Genomic DNA, 12,611 nt, shown 5'->3' with positions numbered 1-12,611 from the left:
CCAGGATTCTTCCATGTGTACAACCTTCTATTATGATTCTTGAACCAAGTGTTAGCTATGATTAAGTTATGCTCTGTGCAAAATTCTACCAGACGGCTTCCTCTTTCATTTCTCTCCCCCAATCCGTATTCACCCACTATATTTCCTTCTCTTCCTTTTCGTACTCTCGAATTCCAGTCACCCATGACTATTAAATTTTCGTCTCCCTTCACTACCCGAATAATTTCTTTTATCTCATCATAAATTTCATGAATTTCTTCATCATCTGCAGAGCTAGTTGGCATATAAACTTGTACTAGTGTAGTAGGCATGCGCTTCCTGTCTATCTTGGCCACAATAATGCGTTCACTATGCTGTTGGTAGTAGCTTACCCGCACTCCTATTTTTTTATTCATTATTAAACCTACTCCTGCATTACCCCTATTTGAATTTGTATTTATAACCCTGTATTCGCCTGACCAAAAGTCTTGTTCCTCCTGCCACCGAACTTCACTAATTCCCACTATATCTAACTTTAACCTATCCATTTCCCTTTTTAAATTTTCTAACCTACCTGCCCGATTAAGGGATCTGACATTCCACTCTCCGATCCGCAGAATGCCAGTTTTCTTTCTCTTGATAACGACATCCTCTTGAGTAGTCCCCGCCCGGAGATCCGAATGGGGGACTATTTTACCTCCGGAATATTTTACCCAAGAGGACGACATCATCATTTAACCATACAGTAAAGCTGCATGCCCTCGGGAAAAATTACGGCTGTAGTTTCCCCTTGCTTTCAGCCGTTCGCAGTACCAGAACAGCAAGGCTGTTTTGGTTAATGTTGCAAGGCCAGATCAGTCAATCATCCAGACGGTTGCCCCTGCAACTACTGAAAAGGCTGCTGCCCCTCTTCAGGAACCACACGTTTGTCTGGCCTCTCAACAGATACCCCTCCGTTGTTGTTGCATCTACGGTACGGCCATCTGCATCGCTGAGGCACGCAAGCCTCCCCACCAACGGCAAGGTCCGTGGTTCATAGGGGTAGGATCGGCATATCAGAAGCAATTTTTTCGGATGTTTTGGGCATGAAACGCGCAGCACCGAAGTTAGGTCCGAAACTATTGAATTTCCATCAAAAACGACGTGTGGTAAACATCGCCCACGATTTGCTGAATGAGATCAACAATGATCCAGAACATGTAAACAAGGATATAACATGTAGCAAAACATAGTTGTACGGGTATGACGTCGAAATCAAGGCCCAATCGTCCCACTGGAAACTGCCTTAAGGTCCGAGAATAATATGACGTGTTCCATCACATGTGAAGGCTCTTCTCACTGCTTTGTTCGACTGCAGCTGGATAGTGCATCATAATTCCTGCCTTATGGTCGTATGGTCAGTAACGAATACTACTTGGAAGTCACGCGCCGTTTGCGTAAAGCAAACCAAAGAAAACGAGCAGAAATGTGGAAAAATAACTCGCAGACCTTATAACTCGCTCATATCTCAATGCTTGTTTGTGATTTTGTGTCAAAGAGTAAAACCGTTATGTTGCCTCAGCCACCACATTCGCCGGATATAGTTCCTGCGTCTTCTTCCTTTTCCAGAGGCTGAAGGGAACCATGAAACGATATCGTTTTGCGTCAGTCATGAGATAAAAACAAAATCGGTGAAGGATCTAAACACCACAACGAAAGTGAGTTCCAGAATTGGTTCCAAGATTGGAAGAAAAGTTGACACAAGTGTATTATATCTGAGGGGAATCACTTCGAAGGGGGACAAAGTTGACTTTGATGAATAAATAAAGATTGTTCAAGAAAAACAAAAATACCAACAATCTTTTGTTCACAACTCGTTTCAATATAGTCACATAATCACTGTAAACAACTATCGAAAAATGTTACCAACCGTTCAGTTCCTGGAAGACAGAAATCTCCTTGGCCACAGAAACATTCTAGAACCACTGTGTAAACGTCCACATCTTTGGAATATCTCTTTCCCTCAGATGCTCTTTCAGTTCTCCGAAAATCTGTAAATCGTGTGGTGCGAGATCTGGAATTTTCGCTCAGCACCTTTGTACAGGGCTGATAAAATTGTTAGCACTGTCTCACTACGCATGGACGCGACAGTGCATACAAAAATCATACAGTGCCGCGTACTTCAACTTCGGAGTACGTTTCCAGTTGCCACACCCATGGGTAACTTACTTTATAATTTCTGTACTTATCTCCGAAAGCACGAAGTTTGGCTGAGGTTTACAGCGGTTCTTCTCCCTATTGTCCGTAATTGTTTTAGCGAGACCAGCGGCAGCCCGACAATGCATAGCCGTGCCGAGCTGGTGAGCCTTGCTCCTCATGAACTTGAACCTACTGCGCCACATGGCTTGCGTTTCACAGAAAGTTTCGATTCCAAACATGTCTGGTTCTTCAATCAGTCTGATTATAGAACTTAAGATCGATCCACAGTGCGAATCTGGCCTCTCCAGATTACCAGACATGTGAAGTAATAGCACACTCCGTTGGCTCCAGGTGGCGATGACGCGTTGCCAGATGCAGAAAAGCCGTCATTTATTCAGAAGAGGGAAGGCTGACCGGTTAGTTCTGTGACCCGTAGATGGAGCGCCAAGTTAGGGCACCCAATGTTTCCTACCCAGCAGCGTCAGTCTTGGCTGAAAATCAGTGTCAGTGTGGCCCAGCTATCACTAACGCGAATCGCTCACTTTGAAACAATACGTATCATTTTTCCCAAATGAAGAGCTTAACGCTTTTTCAATGTGGTCGGGAGCTGGTGCTGAGAGGAATGATACTGCGGCACAAATTGATTAACATCTTTATCGAAAATCACTGACCAGCTTAATAACGCACAGGAAAAGATACAAGACATTCTGAGCCGCTGTCCCCGGAATTAATTAAATTGATTTCCATCAACTGTTTGTAGATATTACATTACTTTCAGAAATGAGTGAATGAAAAAAAATATTTTTTAAGAACAACATTGCTAAAAAAAATTTGATACATGCTTTGCACAGAGGTCTCCGAAGGTCATAAGTCTATAAAATTAACCTGAAGTTGAAGTTTCAAAAACATGGTTAACAGGTCATTAACATCAGTCACCCACTATCACTTGACTGTTTGCAGTTAATTAGAAGGAAGAAACAAGTGGAATAACGTGACAATATTAAATTCAAAGTACGATACAAGTGAGAGTTGCAGAACGATGCAATTTCTGTTCCTTTACTTAAGTGTGCATGGAGATCGCCAGTACAGAGCTAGACACTCCCAGAAAAGGCATTTATGGTATGTAGGCGCCTTTGGCTGGACCCACATTATAAACAACAAATACGTCAAGCTGTCCTGTAACATACAAACCACTAATTAACAATTTGCATTTACAATACAAATAGACACTGTAAATACACTTGAGAAAGGCGAACCTTCGCGCGAAGCACTTGATTCCAAAATAAACAATAAATTTTGTTCATAGGTGAGGCCAACCTTAATCAAACCACTCGAGCTCCTCTAACTGACTCACACATGTAACTAGAGTGAGATTATTTAAACTATTCGTGAATAAAGATGTTTACATTTCACTATGGATAACCAGGATGGCGAATTAGAAAAGCCACTGCGCGATACAACACAAGCCCGTACACAGTAATCGGACGCTCACCATAATGTCTTGCAGATCGAAGCCTAATTTGAGAACTTAATGAACAAGGGCTGCCATCAAGTAGGTTTTATGACGAGTTTGCTAAGAATCAGGAACTAGCGGATGTTATTCACCAGATGCCCCTGCACCCGGTTCTAGAAACTGGCAGACAGGAGGTCAACCCGGCGCCGTAGTGGACATAGGTTTCTTGCAATTTCAGACATCGAGAACAAGTCGGGTTCCGTGCATCGCGCTGGGATAACTTTCCAACGAGCAATATTCACGCCCCCAGTCGACACTCAGACCCACCGAACCCGCAGTGACCAAAAAGTCAACTTTTAGCAGCGGGCCAAGATTACTTTCGGCCACGACGTCGGGCGTTTCTTCCATCTGCTGTCAAACACAGCGATCAATCGCCCGTCTGTTCGTGAGCGCCTCCTGCCTCGACAGCACTAAGTGCTGGCCCACAGACTTGCCTTCTGCAGGCGTCAAACCGCTCGAGGAGATATGGCGGCCAGAGAAGCTAATATGTCCATCTACATCCATACTCCGCAAGCCACCTGACGGTGTGTGGCGGAGGAGCAGGAACCATCGATATCAAGAAGTGTCCGCAGGGCACTGTCTCCTTTTTCCTGGATGTTGTTACATTATAATGAGTAAAATACTTTTAAGAAAAACTAATTTTCACATAGACGGAACTGCATTGTGTCAACAACCCATTACAGTAGCTGCGACGTACTACGCAGCTGCGAAAAATTTTTTTTAGCCATTCCAAACCACAACAAGTAATAAACCTTCTGATTTCTGATATGGACTACCGATAAGCATGTTCTTCATAAATCAATATACGCTTATCGTAACATCTACACTGTTTACACTAGTGTGCGAAAAGCCTGTGGCCACTCACCAAAGCTAAAGCTGAGGATTGCCATGATTGAATGAGAACAAAAAGCAAAATATTTTATTTATGTTGTTGCCGGCCGAAGTGGCCGTGCGGTTAAGGGCGCTGCAGTCTGGAACCGCGAGACCGCTACGGTCGCAGGTTCGAATCCTGTCTCGGGCATGGATGTTTGTGATGTCCTTAGGTTAATTAGGTTTAACTAGTTCTAAGTTCTAGGGGACTAATGACCTCAGCAGTTGAGTCCCATAGTGCTCAGAGCCATTTGAACCATTTTTTTATTTATGTTGCAATTTCTTGCCCACTAGAGGCCGTTCAATCCCAGTAGCATTAGTAATTGAGTTTCTGTTGACGAATTTCATACAATTCCATCAATGAGTTAACGGTTCGGGCTTACGCTTTCGCAATCTTTCTTCAAATTTCACTTTGGTTCAAATATCGTTCCTTCAGATAAAAAATGTTTCAAGGGTTGAAGGTACACACATCAAAAAAAGTTTTGCGTTTTCCGGGTTCCCCGAACTCCTGAAGATTGACTGTGGCTATTGCATCACAAACACAGTTCCTTTGACTGTTCAGAGATGTCACTAAACCCGCCCAAAGATGTAAACAACAAAGCATGTGCAGCGCCTATTAGACGGAGAAGGTACAAGGTTCGTGTTGTGTGTAGTTCAACCATGCCTAGACGGTCAATGCCGTAGTTCAATCGCGTCCGCACTGTTACTTTGTGCCAGGAAGGGCTCTCAACAAGGGAAGTGTACAGGCGTCTCGGAGTGAACCAAAGCTATGTTGTTCGGACATGGAGGAGATACCGACAGACAGGAACTATGGATGACATGCCTCGCTCAGGCCGCCCAATAGCTGCTACTACTGCAGTGAATGACTGCTACCTACGGTTTATGGCTCGGAGAAACCCTGTCAGCAACGCCACCGTATTGAATGACGCTTTCGTGCAGCCACAGGACGTCGTGTTACGACTCAAACTGTGAGCAGTGGGCTGCATGATGCGCAACTTCACGCCTGACGTGCATGGCGAGGTACATTTTGGAACCACGACACCATGCAGCACGGTACAGGTGGGCCCAACAACATGCCTAATGGACCGCTCAGGATTGGTTCAAATGGTTGAAACGGCTCTGAGCACTATGTGACTTAACATCTGAGGGCATCAATCCCCTAGAACTTAGAATCAAGACCTAACTAACCTAAGGACATCACACACATCCATGCCCGAGGCAGGATTCGAACCTGCGACCTGAGCGGTCACGCGGTTCCAGACTGAAGCTAGCCGGATCACCTGACGCGAATCCCATCGAACATTTATTGGGACATAATCGAGAGATCAATGCATGCGCAAAATACTTTCGCATTTATGGACGGCTATAGGGGCAGCGCGGTTTAGTATTTTTGCGCCTAGAACCGCTCGGTCATTCTGGTCGTCTCTCTCAGGACTGACATCATGTTCTCTTCACCGATGAGTGTCGCATATGCTTTCAATCAGACAATCGTCGGAGACTCCTTAGACACAGTGTCCAGCTAGTGCAGCAAGGTGGAGGTTCCCTGCTGTTTTGGGGTGGCATTATGTGGGGCCGACGTAGGCCGCTGGTGGTCATGGAAGGCGCAGTAGCGACTGTACGATACGTGAATGCCATCCTCCGAGCGACACTGCAACCATATCGGTAGCATATGGGCGAGGCATTCGTCTTCATGGACAACAGTTCGCGCTTCCATCGTCCACATCTTGTGAATGACTTCCTTCAGGATAACGACATCGCTCGACTAGAGTGCAGCGTGTTCTCCAGATATGAACCCTATCGAATATGCCTGGGATAAATTGAAAAGGGCAGTTTATGGACGACGTGAGCCACCAACTACTCGGAGGGATCTAAGCCTATTCGCCGTTGAGGAGTGAGACAATGTGGACCAACAGTGCCTTGATGAACTTGTGGACAGTATGCCACGACGAATACAGGCATGCATCAATGCAAGAGGACGTGCTACTGGGTATTAGAAGTACCGGTGTGTACAGCAATCTGGACCACCGCCTCTGAAGGTCTCTCTCTGTGGTGGTACATGCAATGTGTGGTTTTAATGATCAATAAGAAGGGCGGAAATTATGTTTATGATGATCTCTGTTCCTATTTTCTGTACAGGTTCTGAAACTCTCACAACCGAAGTGATGAAATTTGTTTTATGTTTGTATGTGGAACACCAATTAGGGACACAACACGTTGTTATCGACCGAGGTTGCGCAGCTGTTAGAACACGGTACTCTCATTCCGAAGGAACGATTTTCAGATCCCTGCGAGACTATTAGCCGATTAGATTTCTCTTAGTCGTTTCAGACGCTGCTTTCTAATTCCTCCATTTTAGCTAGCGGTATAAATTGTATGGATAGCTGAGAAAAAATTGAAAAATGTAAATCATGTGACTGTAAGTCAGGGACTTAAATTGGATTAGGTAAACATTACTCTCGACCATCTTTCCTGATGAGCTTTCCCGGCAACCCTAAAGGCAAGTTCAAATTATTGACCATTACCACAGACATGTAACGATTTTGAGAAATAAATTCTCGTACAAGAAACTGACACTACTTACACAGGGAAACGGTTAAAGGCTTAACTTACGAATTGCGTCTGAAATCCTCCGTTTAGGTGAAGAAGCAGGATTAGGTGACCCGGTTTTTGCGATCGACAGTCTAACGGATAGTCCGAGCTCTCACGGTTCAGTGGAAGACCGTAGCATAGCTCCACAGTTACGCAATAAATGGAGTGTGTAAAAGCAGGAAAATTTCTATACCTGATAACAAAAATTTATGAAACAGGAGATTTTAATACCTTATTTGCACAAAGGTATTAACGTCACCGAATCTCAGAAATGTGAAAAAGCGTATCACCCCGGCAGATGTCAACAAACTACTGACTAAAATATTATGCGAAGGCAGAAAACTCAGAAGCTTCAGGATAATTATCGATCCTGCTTCAGAAAAAGGCACCAGAATAGGAAGCCGGAAAGGAAGAATGAAAAATTCAGGATGACTTTACGAAACTCTTGTACAATAAAGATTCTGGAGTGGAATGAAATATTCTAAATTGCGGGTTGGTTTAACTACTGGCCAGACGAGTAATGTAAAATACCAACAAAAACTGTGTAAAACTGGAAAAATATAGAAAATCTGAAAAGAGGATATACGCGCGTTGTAAACATACCCTATCAATTGATGTATCGTATGTGATTGAAAGTAAGGAAGACTTGAAATAACAGTTGACTGTCGTCTACGAATCAGTACAAGGTATTCGGTTAAATATAAACGACGTAATAAACGTTGATGGAAACTAGAATACCGACATAAAATAAAAATTTTAGACAAATTTTAAGGAGGTTTAAAGAGAATTCTCCTGTCTAAGAATCGATGCAGCCGGTCGCTGTTGCCGAGCGGTACTAGGCGCTTCAGTCGGGAACCGCGCGACCGCTACGGTCGCAGGTTCGAATCCTTCCTCAGGCATGGATGTGTGTGATGCCCTTAGGTTAGTGAGGTTCAAGCAGTTCTAAGTCTAGAGGACTGATGACCTCCGATGGTTAGGTCCCATAGTACTCAGAGCCATTTGAACCATTTGTTCGATACAGACAGAAGATCGGAAATATTCAAACTGCCATTCTATTGAAAAAATGTTGTAAATGAAGTGAAAACACAAACTAGTATTAGGAAGAAAGTTTTGAGGAGAAAACCAATAAAAACTCATATCATAGAAAAGCCAATGGACATTCTAATGGCTCTAGATAATGCAAGAAATAGTGGATAGGTGGAACGGCATTTTACAGGAGGAGAAGAATAGGAACATATTTAAATGTGTTTACCAAGGGTATGCGAGAGGGTCTGCAACCACCTAGATCCTGAAGAAGAGACTGGGAAAATCGCAATAGTACGCCCTGGGAGCACCATTATTTGACCAGACAGCCTACACGTACATACACATAATGTTGCTGGACAGCTAGGGGAATGTGGATATTTGCACAAGAAATGTGCTGGTCTAGGGTAGTAGGCTGTAGACGTCGAAGAAACGTGAACCGAGACAACACTGCAAAGTTTTCAGCAATGGACTTTCTTTTCGAATGTGTATGTGCCATTTAGCAAGCGAAGAGGGCCTCCGCGGAGCATCACAAGCTTCTATAGAATAATTTGTTTGACGAAACAATGAACCTGCACTAGCTAATAAGTTGTTTGACAAGCGGGTAGTAAGGTGTACAGAATTCAGAAGAAGAGCCCATTCTAGTGTGAGAGGTTTCATTCTTAGGCTTGAGAAGAGCGTTGCTAGCCTGATGTATAGCAATTAAACTACTTTTCGGAAACAGCACAGTGCTTAGTTTTTAAGATCTATGGAGGTCAGAGGGAACCTTTGGCGTTAAACGTGGGTACACACCAGCGATAAATAGGCACGCTACAGCGTCTCGAACAGCCAAGAAAAAAAATAATAATAATAAAAATGAAACGGAGACATGTGCCTGAGCGTTTTGGGGGTCACATATGCCGCGAGCGAGTAGATACTAATGAACGTGCTGTCAAGCTGCCAATGTTGAAATGTTCGCACAATCAGAGCAATACCCAGAACTCAGGAAAACCGATGCTATTATTACTATAGGGGCTATTTTCTCCATTCAGTTTGATCATGTTCATCTTGAGGTTGAATCCTTTGTGTCCGTGTTTGCTTTCAAATAAACATAGACAGTCACAAAAACTGCAGCATTTGGAAACTAGGAACGTATAAAAAAACATGTCTGTTTGCAAATGTATGAATACTCTCTTAAAAACTCAAATTTACATACACTGGTGCAAAATAAATCGTGACACACAAAAGTAATTAATGTAGAATAATGAAATTTCGGGATTAAATTTATCTAGGTAACTTATTTAAGTGGTTGACATTGCCAAATTGTCTGTTAATGTAAAATGCTAGTAAATTAATAACCGGTGTAGCAGCCCGAATTTTGAGTGGAAGCGAGCAAAAGTGGTTGCAATGCCTGTTGCGCTTGGTCGATCAACACAAGAACGGTTAATGCTGGTTTCGGATGACGCTGGAGTTGTGGTCCGACGATGTCCCGTTTGTGCTCTATACTAGACAGATCTGGTGATCGACCAGATAAGACATCATGTCGACGCTCTGTAGAGCATTTTGGGTTAAGCAGAGGTATGTGGGCGAACTCAAATCTATTGGAAACACTCCTTGGAAGGCTGTTCATGAATGGGACTACAACACGTCGAATCACCACACTGACGTACAGATTTGCAGGAAGGGTCCGTGGGATAAGGTGTCATACGAAATCGCATCCCAGACCACAACTCCTGATGTAGTTCGAGTGAATCCAGCTCGCAGACAAGTTGTTTCCCTCAACCGGCCTCCTCCTGACATCGGCGCTGACCCAGCTTTCCTCTGAAAACACCAGACCTCCACTCAGCACTCCAATGAGCTATCGCTTGCCACCACGGAAGTCGCAAATGGCAGTGATTTGGAATCAGAGGAATGCACATTCCAGGGCGTCTGGCTCGGAGCTGTCCTTGAAGTAACCGGTATGTGACAGTTCGATGTATCACTGTGGTGCCACCTACCGTTCAGATTGCCGCTGCAGATGCATCACAGCCACACGTTTCCCTCTCGGTAGTGGCCGTCCGCTGCCCAGTCTTCTTGCGGCCATACATTCGCGTGACCGTCGCTGCCAGCAGTAAAGCACAGTGGCTACATTCCCCCAAGTCTTTCTAGAGTATCGCAGAGGGAACATCCAGCTTCTCGTAGCCCTATTACACAACCTCTTTCAAACTCTGTGGGGTGTTGATAACGGCGTCTCTGTTGCCTTAAAAGAATTCTTGACCGACATCAACTCATCATGTCCATCTCTAAGGTAACTAACACTCAAGACGTTACGGCATGTTTCCTCACAAAGGCGCTACTAGTGCCAACCTTATGCGACTGGCACGAAATTTCAACAGACACCGTCTTTCGGATGTAGAAAAACGCTTAGCAACTTTCGTTTATGTCGCACAACTCCTTCCTGATGTTGCGCTTTTTTTCTCGTAAGTGTATATATCAGAGAGAGAGAGAGAGAGAGAGAGAGAGAGAGAGAGAGAGTGAACACGAGATAAAGACTGTCAACGTTGACTATAACAAATACAAAGTAAATACGCAAAGGGTAAGCGTATAGAGCCTCCGTCGATGCCTCCCTGGTGACGGCCTTCGGCACGCCCGCTGGCCCTAGCCCCTGGTAACCAGAACGGCCGCTGTGAGAGGACGCGCGCCGGTCCCCGGGCGGCACCTAGCCGCTGTCGGAGGTTTGTCCCGGCAGGACGCGCCTATGCTGTGGCTGGGCAGGGAAGGGCTTTCACGCTAATGACGGCGTTCCGCATCCCGATGAGGAAAGCCGATGCACCACGCCTCCCTCCAGAGAAAGAAAGGGAGGAAGACAGAGAGAGAGAGAGAGAGAGAGAGAGAGAGAGAGAGAGAGAGAGAGGGTGAGGGAGGGAGAGAGAGAGAGAGAGAGAGAGAGAGGGTGAGGGAGGGAGAGAGGAGAGACCACTTGACGCAAGAGAGGTCAAACTCTCTAGACCTTTCCTGAGCTTGGGCTGCTTGCTGTTACACCCACCAAGTGGTTCTGATGGCTCTGCGCTCTTAAATAAGCGTTTCGTCGCTCGTTACAAGTGCTCCTGCTTCAAATACACTATTGGCCATTAAAATTGCTACATCACGAAGATGACGTGCTACAGACACGAAATTTAACCGACACGAAGAAAATGCTGTGATATGCAAATGATTAGCTTTACAGAGCATTCACTCAAGGTTGGCGCCCTTGGCGACACATACTACGTGCTGACATGAGGAAAGTTTCCAACCGATTTCTCATACACAAACAGCAGTTGACCGGCGTTGCCTGGTGAAACGTTGTTGTGGTGCCTCGAGTAAAGAGGAGAAATGTGTTCCATCACTTTTCCGACTTTGATAAAGGTCGGATTGTAGCCTATCACGATTGCGGTTTATCGTTTCGCGACATTGCTGCTCGCGTTGGTCGAGAACCAATGACTGTTAGCACAATATGGAATCGGAGGGTTCAGGAGGGTAATACGGAACACCGTGCTGGATCGCAACGGCCTCGTATCGCTAGCAGTCGAAATGACAGGCATCTTATCCGCATGGCTGTAACGGATCGTGCAGCCACGTCTCGATCCCTGAGTCAACAGATGGGGACGTTTGCAAGACAACAACCATCTGCACGAACAGTTCGACGAGGTTTGCAGCAGCATGGGCTATCAGCTCGGAGACCATGGCTGCTGTTACCCTTGACGCTGCATCACAGACAGGAGCGCCTGCGATGGTGTACTCAACGACGAACCTGGGTGCACGAATGGCAAAACGTAATTTTTTCGGATGAATCCAGGTTCTGTTTACAGCATAGTGATGGTCGCATCTGTGTTTGGCGACTTCGCGGTGAACGCACACTGAAAGCGTGTATTCGTCATCGCCACACTGGCGTACCACACGGCGTGATGGTATGGGTGCCATTGGTTACACGTCTCTGTCACCTCTTGTTCGCATTGACGGCACTTTGAACAGTGGACGTTACATTTCAGATGTGTTATGACCTGTGGCTCTACCCTTCAGCCGGCCGGAGTGGCCGTGCGTTTCTAGGCGCTACAGTCTGGAACCGCGTGACTGCTACGGTCGCAGGTTCGAATCCTGCCTCGGGCATGGTTGTGTGTGATGTCCTTAGGTTAGTTAGGTTTAAGTAGTTCTACGTTCTAGAGGACTGATGACCGCAGCAGTTAAGTCCCATAGTGCTCAGAGCCAGAGTCTACCCTTCATTCGATCCCTGCGAAACCCTACATTTCAGCAGGATAATGCACGACCGCATGTTGCAGGTCCTGTACGGGCCTTTCTGGAGACAGAAAATGTTCGTCTGCTGCCCTGGCCAGCACATTCTCTCACCAATTGAAATCGTCTGGTCAATGGTGGCCGAGCAACTGGCTCGTCACTATACGCCAGTCACTACTCTTGATGAACTGTGGTATCGTGTTGAAGCTGCATGGGCAGCTGTACCTGTACA

Source organism: Schistocerca serialis, chromosome 1, assembly GCF_023864345.2.
Source record: "Schistocerca serialis cubense isolate TAMUIC-IGC-003099 chromosome 1, iqSchSeri2.2, whole genome shotgun sequence".
NCBI lineage: Eukaryota > Metazoa > Arthropoda > Insecta > Orthoptera > Acrididae > Schistocerca > Schistocerca serialis.
Note: the sequence above shows the minus strand (reverse complement) of the source record.